This window comes from Sminthopsis crassicaudata, chromosome 4 (genome assembly GCF_048593235.1).
Source record: "Sminthopsis crassicaudata isolate SCR6 chromosome 4, ASM4859323v1, whole genome shotgun sequence".
Taxonomy (NCBI): domain Eukaryota; kingdom Metazoa; phylum Chordata; class Mammalia; order Dasyuromorphia; family Dasyuridae; genus Sminthopsis; species Sminthopsis crassicaudata.
In genome coordinates, this window is record NC_133620.1 from 350,964,963 (window position 1) to 350,977,123 (window position 12,161).

A 12,161-nucleotide genomic window follows, 5' to 3' on the forward strand; every position below is an offset into this window, starting at 1 on the left:
TATTAAAAAAAAAAATGGAAATGCCACAATGATTTCAGAGCATTCTTGCATTTTTATGCTGCAATTTTGTATTTATGGAAGAAAATATATTTTTATAAATTCTGTTTTTTTCTTCCTTCTGTTTCTTTGTCTCAATCAATCAAGAACTTATTAAGCACCTTCTATGTTCCAGGCACTGAGGATACAATTACAAAAAAATTAAACATTCCCTCTTTAAAATAAGCTTACATCCTAATGGGAAAGAAGTAAATAAATAAGCAAATGCAATATGATTGTAATATAAACAAAAACAAAACCAATTAAACACCAGGTAATTTGAGAGGAATGGTATTAATTGTTTCTAGGATTGGGGAAGGGATGTGTACACAAAGCTTTGTGTAGATGATAAGCATTATCTTAAATGGCAGGATGAAAAGAAGCATCTAGAGTACATTTCAAGCCTGTGGAGTGACCAGTGCAAAGGCCCAGAGGTGGGAAATGTGTTCTGTGTGAGAAACAGAGTGTGGGAGAAGTAATGTTCACTGAGGCTGGTGAAGATGCTTGGGACTAGATTGTGAACTTTAAAAATTAAACATCAAAGTTTATATTTTATCATAAGGCATGGTAAGCCACTGTATTAGATTGAGTTGGGAGTCAAATGCAGTTAAGGAATGTTACTTTGGCAATTGTATGTGGACTAGATTAGTTGTAACACACTTGAGGCAGGGATATCATTTAGGAGGTTGTTGAAATAATCCAGACCAGAGGTGATAAGAGCTTGAATTATAGAGGTAACTGAATATTTACAGAGAGAGAACCACAGGATTTTCTTCCCCCTCCCCTTCTGAGGATTTTAAATTTAATTGCTAATAGTGGGAATAATATTTATGCTTTCATTCCTATAGGCACAACCACAATTACTATACAGTATTTTTTCTTTTTCTTTTTTTAAGTTTGATTGTTCCCTTTTATCTTTATATTATAGTTATTTCTGTGATTAATCCTTCCATTCTGCCTCACTTACTTATGACAAAGTGTAACAATTGAGAAAAAAGATATGTAATGACTTTATCTCACACTGCATGTGATTGATATTCTTTCTGAGAAAGACCAGAAGTTCTTAACCTTTTTGTATCAAGATCCCTTTGGTAGTGTGGCAAAGCCAAAGAATTCTTTCTCAGGATCATACTTTTAAAAAAAAATCATGATAGAAGGAAATGATAAATTTCAGAGAGAGATTAGAAAAGCTAAAATTGTAATTTTTTCCCCATCTAATTATATATTTTTTTTCCTCTTCCCTCCCAACATATCCACAGATCCCAGATTAAAGGAATTAGGCACCCTTTTTGTTTCTTTCTTTGACTTCCTTGATGTATGTTTTGTGGTATAATCATTGAGTCTCAAAGGTCAAAGGGAAAGTTTTGGCACTTTTCTTGAATAATTTCAAATCAGTTCCCAGAATGGTTGGACCAAGTTACAGTTAACACCAATAATGTAATGTGTTTGTGTTTTATAGTTACTCCTCTAGAATTAATTACTCTCCTTTTTGTTATTTTGCCAACTTTCTTGATAAATGAAACCTCAGAAATGTTTTCATTATCATTTTACTTATTAGTGTTATGGAGCATGTTTTCATGTAATTATTTAAAATTCATATGAAAATGATCATGTAGTCATTTAAAACTCAATATTTCTTTGAAAACTTCATATTATAAGCTTTGACTATTTATATTTTAGAGAATGACTCCTGGTGTTATTTGTATGTTTTTGCATTAGATAGTTTCTTAGATAGTACACTTTTTATTGGTGATATTTAATGCAAACATTTTTCCAACCCTAATTTGTCATTTTAAATTTTCATTTAAAAGTTTCAAATTTGGGGGAAGCTAGTTGATACAGTGGATAGAGCACCTGCCCTGAAGTCAGAAGGACCTGGGTTCAAATGTGGTCTCAGACACTTAACACTTCCTGGCTATGTGACCCTGAGTAAGCCACTTAATCCCAATTGCCTCAGCAAAAAAAAAAAAAAAAAAAAAAAAAAAAAATTCAGATTGTATGTTGTTATAGTTATCTGTTTAGTCTTTTATGGGCTCTGTTCCTTATTTGAGTACAAATTTTGTTTCCATGAAGCAAAATGCCTTTTACTAAGAAAAAGTTTGTTTTCTTTTATTAAGTAGTTTTAGAGCTTGAATGAAATCTCTTATCCATGAAATATATTTTTTTGCTTTGAACATCTTATTTTTTTGAACATGGCCTTTCCTTTTTTCCCCTACCTAGAAAACCGAGCCTTGTATAAAAGATGCCTAACATGGTTTTGTATTATTTTAATAGGATGATACTTTTCTTCATAAAACTTATAATATGAATAGTTATTCTGTCTTTTCCCTTTACATCTTAATGGATCTTAGATAAATTACTTTAATTGGAAATTTGACCCTTGTTTGACAAACTTGGAAATCATATTCTGCCTTAGCACATCTGAAAAGGTGTTTTGGATCTGTGTCTATAAATTTTTTCACCTAGACATAGAGACTCATTTGGTCCATCAGTCTTTTGAAATGATCTCTGAACACTTGAATAGCTGCCACCTCATTCATAGACTCATTACTCATATTGGGATCCTTTTGAACAGGGATTGGCTATCATGTCACCATGGCTGATGTTAAGAGCCACCTTCCTCTATAGTTTATTTTGATTTTGATTTTTTTATCTTTTTATTTTTTTAATTTTTTAAATTTTGTGAGGTAATTGGGGTTAAGTGATTTGCCCAGGGTCACATAGCTAGGAAGTAGTAAGTGTCTGAGTCAAATTTGAACTCAGGTCCTCCTGAGTGGTTGGTGCTCTATGCACTGTGTCATCTAACTGCTCCAATGTAGGTAGTTGCTTTTTAGTAATAGAAAGAAATATTGTGAAAGGGACAAGTCAAATGACCTCAAGGTTAGATATCTGACTCCCTTAACTTGAGTGTGATGGGGATTCCTTTGTGGGGGTTTTATGTTATAACAGTCTTAGAGGAATCTTAAGTTAATTCAGCTATTATTTATGGAATACTTGTTATATGTATAGTGCTATGTTTTTCCTTATCACTTTCTTCTTCAAATGTGCTTTTTTTTCTTTCTTCCTTAATCTTTTCTTTTCTTTTTTCTTTCTTTTTTTTTTTTTAGTGTTTTGTTTTCCCCAGTTATATGTAAAAAACTATTTATTTATTTATTTTTTTGGTTATACTTGTACATTCTCTTTTTTTTTTTCTTTTTCTTTCTTTTTTTTTTTTTTTTTAAAGCATATTTCTTTATCAATCAGGTTGGGAGAGAAAAATCAGAACAAAAGGGTAAAACCAGGAAAAAGGGGAAAAAAAGTGAATATAGCATGTGTTGATCAGTCTTTGATGTTCTCTCTGGACATGGAAGGCATTTTTTATCCAAAGTTTATTAGGATTGCCTTGGATCATTGAACTGCTGAGAAGAACCAAGTCTGTCATAGTTGATCCATTGTCCAGTGTGTTATTGCCGTGTACCATGTTTTCCTGGTTCTTCTTATTTCCTTCAACATCAGATAATGTAAATCTTTCCAGGCTTTTCTAAAATTAGCCTGTTCATTTTTTTATAGAACAATAATGTTCCATTACTTTCATATAACATAACTTATTCAGTCAGATGTTCATGATTTTTTTTTTTTTTTTAATAGCTTGGTGAAGCAAGCCAATGTACTCTTTCCCAAATGATTGTTTTTAAGAGCACAAAATAAAATATTTAGGACTGTAAAACATATTTATATTGATATTCATTTAAAAAAAACAAGTTTGAGTATACCTGCTCTAAAGCTTCTCCCTCTCCTGTCTGCATTTCCCTCTGCTTTCTTAGAAGTAATTGATGTTTCTGATGCTGCTGCATACGTTGGATTGTGAGTTGGACTTGAAGGCAGGAAAGTTCATTTTGAATTGTATATACGACACTGAATAATGACAAACAAGTTACTTACCCTTAGTTTCTTCATCTGTAAAATGGGAACAATGATAGTATCCACCTTAATTAGAGAACAGTTACTAAACACAAGTGTTGTGGTAGGTTCTTGGAGATACAAAGTCAAAAACTAATGTGTCTGCCCTTGAGGCACTTTTTTTGAGGGGAAAGAAATTCTTAAATAGACAAAATGTATTATACAAAGGTAATTATGATTTAATATCTTAGGAGAGACATTAACATTAGGAATTAGGAAGGGACTGGGGAGATAAAGCTTGAGCTGAACTTGCCAAAAACTTAGAAGCAGGAATACAAATTAGGCATGAGAATGTTTTATGCAAAGGCAGAATATCATAGGAGAACAGCAAAGTTGGGCAGGTTGTTGTAAGCCAGGTTGTGAAGGATTTTTTTTTTTTTTTAACAGATTTTTATTAATAAATTATTTCATTTTTACGTTGTACTTTATAATGAAATATTTTATTAAACTCCATCTGTAGTCCTCCCTTACCTAGAAACACATCTCTATCAATTTTTTTTTCAAATAGAGGGAAAATTTATCAAAACCAATCAATATATATGGAAAAAAATCTACTGTTATATACAATGTTCCACATAAGTGAAACCCCTACCTTTGCAAAGTAGGTAGAGAGGCCTTATATTTGTCATTTCTTATAGCATAGTAATATTCCATTAGATTAATGTGCCACAATTTTGCCATTCCTCAGTTGATGGACATCTATTTTGTTTCCAGGTCTTTGCTACCACAAAAAAGTGCTGCTATAAATATTTTGGCATATTTATAACCTTTTTATCATTGGCTCTTTTGGGACATATACTTAACCTGAGTCAGAGGGTATGAACATTTTAGCCATTTTATCTGCATAATTTCAAATTGCTTTCCAGAATGGTTATATTAATTGTGAAGGATGAAGGAATTGATATTTGATCTTGGTGCTCAAAAATGTTCACAGGAACTTCTGTTGCTGAGTACTGTCCTAGTTATGGACAGGAAATTGAAGTCCATGTACATAACAAATCACTTGGAAATGCAGGATGTTCTGGAGTTTGTATAGCTTTTCTCTGGACAGAGATCAAATGAAATGAGGATAGTAATAAAAATATGTACAGTGCAAACATGAAAACACTATTAAATGTGAACTAATGTCTAGGGACTAAAAAAGGGGGCAGTCATTCAGTTGAGTAACATTGTTGAATATGTTTGAATTTGAAATTATATTCTTTTTAAAAAATAATAGGTTTTTATTTTTCACAATTCATGCAAAGATCATTTTCAGCATTCACTCTTGCAAAACTTGTGTTCCAAATTCTTCTCCCTTTCTCTCCTAGATAAGTAATCCAATGTAAATTATTAAACGTGTAATTCTTCTAAACATAATTTTACATTTATCATGCAGTGCAAGAAAAATTAGATCAAAGGGGAAGAAATGAACAGACAAACAATAGCACCATCAGAAAAAAGGTGAAAATACTATACTGTGATCCACATTCAGTCACCAGTCTTTTTCCTAGATTCGAATGGCTCTTTCCATCCCAGGTTTATTGGAATTGCCTTGAATCACCTCATTGTTGAAAAGAGCCAAGTCCATTACAATTAACCATCACATAATCTTGTTTTTGTTATGTATAATTTTTTCTTGGTTCTATTCACTTCACTTAGATCTGTTCATGTAAGTCTCTCCAGGTCTCTCTGAAATCATCCTGCTGGTCATTTTTTACAGAACAATAATATTCCATTACATTCATATACCATAACTTATTCAGTTATTCTCCAGCTGATGGGCATCCACTCTGTTTTGAAATTAAATTCTAAACAGTCTTCACTTACTCATTTTGTTATAGTGACACTGGATTTGTTGCCCTATTAATTGGAATAATTTTTGGGTGGGAACTGGGGAAAATGGCCATGTCCTATCAATCAAATGCTAGAGGAAAATGCTTAGCATAGTGTTTAGCATGTTCATCTGGGCATACTCGCCAGTGAATTGTTTTATGCCCATGGTCTGTGAATCTTGCCACTCCTACTTAAGTGGGTTAATGAAGCCAGGCCAGGAAGACCTTCAGCTACTCACAGGGCTGGATTCAAATGCTAAACAAAAACTTCATTCTTCATTGTGTCACTTTCTCTTTCCAGGAGCAACTGGCTTTCTTTTTCTATTAATTATCTCCCAGTCACTGGACGCTACTTAAGATTTGGTTTAGACTTTGAAATCAGTTTTCATCTTGGGAACACTTACAACTGTTTTTTTCTTTAAAGAAACAGTGGTGCTGTACTCTTGATCTGCTTTGTACATACCAGACAGATCTCTGTAGTTGGTAAAAAGTTCAGTAGATGCTACTTCTACTCTCTTGCTTTCTTATGTTGGAAAGAAGTTGAATTGAACTCTAAATATTTGATGTGTGTTAATGAGGAGAACTGAACTATAGTAAGTAGTTTTCTAGAATTAGCTTTTGTAATTTATTATTGTGAAACTTAGGAACTTGTTTCCTAAGCTTTTGAAATGAGAGTTGCCTGGTTTGGGGGGTCAGGTTCCTCGGCTCTCCCATAGTCTTAATTTGAGTCAGGATCCTCCTTTTTTTTGGAGGGGGGGGGTAAAGGTCTCTTAATGAATTAAAGCAGAGATCAAAGCAAAAACAGTTGAACTAAGGACATCTAGTAAGTATAAGAAGATGGTACTAGGTATGTTAGGGTTTTATCTTTTAATTAACTTTATAAGCTATAAACCTCTGCTTTTATAGACATGTTACTTTGTTAAAAGCTCAAAATTAATTATGGTATCTAAAGTACTTTCTAGTTTATTTTGGTTGATTTATATTATCAAAAAGACTCTTTGGAACCCAGCAGCATTGGGGAGTAAGCCTAGGATGAGGTGCACTTGCAAGCTAATCCAGGAGTAATGTTACCATTGATCTTTTAGAGTGAGAGAAGAGCCCTTTATTCAAGAATTCTCACGAGAAGGGGGCTTGCTCATCGGCAGGACACATTGAATACAAAAGTGGGAGCAGGCTTTATACTGTTAGTTCTGTTCCTTACCCTTCCCTTCAAGAATTGGATTGGTTGGATTTACAATCAGAGTTAGTTACAGTAGGTAGAATTTACTATCAGAGTTAGTTACAATTGATTGAATTTACAATTAGAGTTATAATCCTCCTCAATGCCCTGTCATTGACCCTAGCTGGTTTGGGCCAGTTTAGGTCTGAACCCCTTTATCAGGAACTTTGTTGTTGTCCAGTCAGTTTCTTGACTCACAAGGTGATTGGTTGGAGGTATCTTAACAAGATATTTCCCCCCTCTCTTCATCCTGTTTTACAATATCTGTGGAAACCTGATTTTTTAATATTTCTTACATTTAAAATAAGTCAGATTCTCAGTTACTTAAATACAATCAGCTTAATGCCTTTGTTTTGAAAAGTCTTCTGTTCTTGAGAAGCATAGAGGAAAAAAATTATGAAAAACTATTTCCCAGAACTCTGTTGTGAGAAATGAATTTATGTCAGGAATTTTGGCACAAAATATTAGGAAATTGAATTAAAGAAACATATTTGTAATTGGGAAGCATTTATTAGATACCTACTAAGTACCGGGACAATTAGATGGTGCAATGTATGGAGTACCGGACCTGGACTCAGGAAGATTCATCTTTCCCAGTTCAAATGTGGTCTCAGACTTAACTAGCTATGTGATCCTGGGAAAGTCACTTACTCCTTTTTGCCTCAATTTCTTCATCAGTCAAAGAATTGGAGAAGAAAATGGCAAAACATTTCAGTGTCTTGCCAAGACGACCTCAGATGGGATCATGAAGAGTAGGACATGCCTACAAGAATTGAACATTTGCTGAATGATGCCAGGTACTGAAGATACAAAGACAAATATGAATAATCCCTGTTTGTAAAGAGTTTACGTTCTGTCAGGACATTGGATCTTTTGTGGAAGGAAGAAGGTCGTTGATTTAGAACTAGAGGCGATTCTTATGATGCCTTTTATAGATAAGGAAATAGAAGTTTATGCGACTTGTTTTAAGTCATCCAGGTAGATTGGAAGGTTGAAGGTTCAAACCAAAATCCTCAGACTCAGAATCCAATGAGATATAGTTTTCTTCAATGTGTACCATGCTCAGTATAAGATTTCTGAAGACATGTCATAGATCAGTTAAGCAAAGCACCAGCATTTATCATGCCGCACAAGAAAAAAACAGAAAAAAAAATGAGAAAAAAAAAACCAAGCAAACAGCAACAATAAAAAAAGTGAAAAATACTATGTTATGATCCATATTCAGTCTTCATAGTTCTTTCTCTGAGTGCAGATGGCTCTCTCTATCTCGTCTATTAGAATTGCCTTGAATCACCTCATTGTTGGAAAGAGCCATGTCTATCAGAATTAATCATTGAATAATCTTGCTGTTGCCATGTATAATGATTTCCTGGTTCTGCTCACTTCACTTCACATATGTTCATGTATGTCTCTCCAAGCCTTTCTATGTTCATCCTGCTGGTGGTTTCTTATAGAACAATAATATTCCATAACATTCATATACCATAACTTACTCAGCCATTCTCCATCTGATCAGTTTCCAGTTCCTTACCACTACAAAAAAGGCTGCCACAAACATTTTTGCACATGTGGGTCTCTTTTCTTTTTTTATGATCTCTTTGGGATACAGGCCCAGTACAGACTCTGTATGGACAGTTTAATAGCCCTTTTTGACACTTACTTTAAAATCCTTTAGAAGACTAACTTTTTTCCCCCTATTGTTTACAATATTGTCTATTAAGAAAGTATATTTAAGTGAGGACACCCAAGAACCAGTATTGGGAATAATAGCAAAGAGTGTTTAGGTAAAGATCAGAAATTATTTGTGGTCAGAATATACTGTAGGACTGAAACAGATAAAAGGAAATAGTTGAATTCAGAAAGCAGATCTCAACCTAGGTACAGAGGTTTAATGTAATAGTAATAGAAGAACTCAATTACACAGACATCTAATGGCACTCTCTTCTCTTTGCTCTAACTTCTTGTTTTGCCTTAATGATAATTTGATCCTTCAGAAGGCAGAGGACCAACAAAAGGAAATTTTATCCTGGATCTGATTCTCACTAACTAGTTGCCTAAGTGGAAATGATAGGAAGCCTCCCTCTTAGAATCTGTGATAGAGAAGAGGAAAGCTGAGCATAGGGTTGCATGTACTCTTTATTTTTGAAAAGCATATTTCAAAGGAATGGTAGATAGGATCCCATGAACTAAAATTCCACAGGGGAAGTTTTCAGGATGAAATTTAACTTGGAAACTTAAGGGAAAAAAAAAATTGAAATTACAAAAGGAACAATTGAATGAGAAAAAAATGGGAATTGTCTGAAGAGACTGGTGAAGATATGCAGGGAATTCACACTTATCCTATCCCCAATTTAGATTTCAGAAAGATGAAAGCAAGTACAAGGACAAATATGAACGTGCCATTAAAATAGTGTTGAGTGCTAAAGTTCAGAGCTGAAGCTGGCAGGAGATGCTAAAAATAACAGAAAAAGGTGTGGTTTTTTTTTTTTTTTTTAACTTGTGGGGGTGGGAGGAAGGAAGATAGAACTCAAGAAAAATGAGGATATATTAATAAAAATGGTAGAACTTAGGGTAGATGAGATCATCACTGACCACAGAAAGAAGGAAGCATTTCTTTGATCTTGATTTGGTTCTGTTTTCTGTGCCAAGGAAAGTGTTATTTTATTTTATTTTTTAATTGTAAATGACCATAGGGAAATGATGCCCAAGGTAGATAAAGAGGTAGTCAGAATTCATCTGTTTAGGGTTCACTTTTTTTGTAGTGTAATGGACCTTTTTACTAGGTAGGTGAAGCCAGAATAATGATTGTCACTTATCTTTATAATTGAAGGAAATGTTGAATTTCAATTAGAGATTAATTAAAATAAAGATAATATGTTTTTTCTCTCCAAGCTTTTAGACTCTCTGCAGTCTATCCATGGAATTCTTAGATAAAGAATCTCTGATTTGGGGGCAGCTAGATAGCTCAGTGATAGAGCACCAGCCCAGAAGTCAAGAGGACCTGAATTCAAATCTGATCTCAGATACTTAACACTTCCTAGCTGTATGACCCTGGGCAAGTCACTTAACCCCAATTGCCTCAGCAAAAAAAAAAAAAAAAAAAAATCCCTGATCTAGTTGCTCTTGATGAATTAATTGTTCCAGATGAACTATATTCTTTGGGTATTGATAGAACTGATAGATGTGATTATTGACTTAGTGGTATTTGAAAAGCTGAAGAATTTGGAGGTTCCATAGTACTGAAAGAAAAGTTCATGCCCCAATTTTCAAAAGGAAGAGAATGGAGCATGCAAACTGTAATTCCTGAGCTTGACTTCAACAAAAAGCATTATGTGTACTAAATGTACTAAGCATTGGGAATATGTATTCATTGAAAAAGAAAGACAGTCCAGCCATTCTTCATTTTTGGCACTTTAATACCATGCCTCAGCCGTTTTCTTTCTCTGATCTTTCAGCTCCTTCCTACTTATGAGTTCCTCCTGGTACCTTCATTTTGAGAAAGAGCCTGGGCTATCCAGATTTCCCCCAGCCATTATGTCATTGCCCAGCTACCAGATCCCTCTCCCCTTTTCCCTTTTCAGTCCCTTTTATGTGTCATCTCTTTGCATTCTCTGAGGGTAGGGACTATCTCTCCATTATTTAGTATAGTACTTGGCAGAAAGTCAGATTCTGTCCTCAAGGAGCTTCTGTGCTAATGGGGAAGACCCACAGAAAAGGAAGCTGTACCATATTTGATGGGCGAGGGCATAGTAAAGAGCATCCAGAGACTTAGGATAATAGCCTGAAGAGGAATGAAGACTTGGCTGGTCTTGCATATCCTCTTAAAAATGGAGATTCTGAGAAGCAGCAGCCAGAGGAAGAAGCCCAGTTGTGGAAGTGAGGTGGCCCTGGGATCTTGGACCTCCCTGTGCCGTCCAAATAAATTTGTAGATAAAACTGGGTTGGGTGATGGTTGGATTTCAGAAAAATGCTGAAAGGCTTGAACTTGGGGTTGAATCCCCTAAGATGAACTTCATGTAAGAATGTAAGCTCTTTGAAGATAAATGTGCTTATAGCAGTGATTAGTTTAAAAAGGCCAAAGTCTTCCACAACTTCCAGGACTATCCTAATCTGTATCTTGCCCCTGGATCCAGATGATTCTTGAAGAGAAAGTGAAGCAAGTGGCTTTGCACAGTTCTCCCTTATTTAAATCCATTTCATTTGCAAGTAAGGGGCATCGAATTCCTGATGTCATGTTCCTCATTGTGAAAAAGGACAAAACAACAGTGTTTGGCACATAGCAGGAACTTTAGTAAATTATAATATATGAGTGTAAAGGAATATTATACTCTTAAAATGATGAAAGAATAAAGTCAAAGAAATTTTGGAGGATTTAAGTGAATTGATCTGAGTGAAATAAGCAGGAGCAGAGAATTTGTGCGATTACTATAACATGGTAATGGAAAACAATTTTGAAAGACTTAAGAACTGTAATAAATGTAGTGACCCATCATAACTGTAGAAGATTTATGGATGAATCTGTTGTGTCCCAAACACAATGCTTGTTTTATTCTTGCAGACAAAGCCCTAATTGCTTCAAGGGTAGTAGAAAATTATTGGAGGTTTTATATCCTTTACACAGATTCTGATTCCCACTACCAGACCAATATACTTTTTATTTTTGGTCAGAATGTGGGGTGGTATAAGGAGGAATTGAAGGGATAATGGTAGTGACCCCAAAAAAGCATCAGTGACTTTTCAATAAATAAATAGAAATGAGCAAGTGTCATTTCAGAAGGGAACATGAGCAGGCAGAGCAGTGGTAGAAATGGCATGTTAAATTTTGAATCTAAAACATTTAAGCTCTGCTTTTTTGTAGGGTTAAATGTTCATATTGGTTGATACTAGGTTTTTAATAATAAAAATAAAAATTTATTTTTAAAAAGTGAATTTAAAAAGTAGCCCCTTGGGGAGGGTTTTTATATTGTTATTAAAAGTACCTGAATTATCCATATTCCAGATTACCATTTGTATAACATAGCTTATTTTCTCTGACTGGAAATGAGCTTTCATTCCATTATGTAGAGTTTGATTTTCTGTTAAAAATTTTTTTTTGTTGTACTGGAAATGGAATTAACAGACTTTGGGGGGAATTTTTGAGTTTTTAATATAGT

At 34.2% G+C, this 12,161-nt stretch overlaps 1 protein-coding gene across 7 annotated transcripts in view; it reads left to right on the top strand.

Moving 5' to 3' along the window:
- WIPF2 (WAS/WASL interacting protein family member 2) overlaps window positions 1–12,161 on the top strand; it is a 57,394-nt gene that overhangs the window by 12,933 nt on the left and 32,300 nt on the right. For 2 of the 7 annotated variants that reach the window (XM_074261435.1, XM_074261438.1), the window contains exon 3: window positions 7,687–7,805. The exons of the other annotated variants lie outside the window; for them this stretch is intronic. The gene's annotated coding sequence lies outside the window, so the exon portion shown is untranslated. The remainder of the gene's footprint in view (window positions 1–7,686; window positions 7,806–12,161) is intronic. 7 annotated transcript variants of the gene reach the window in all.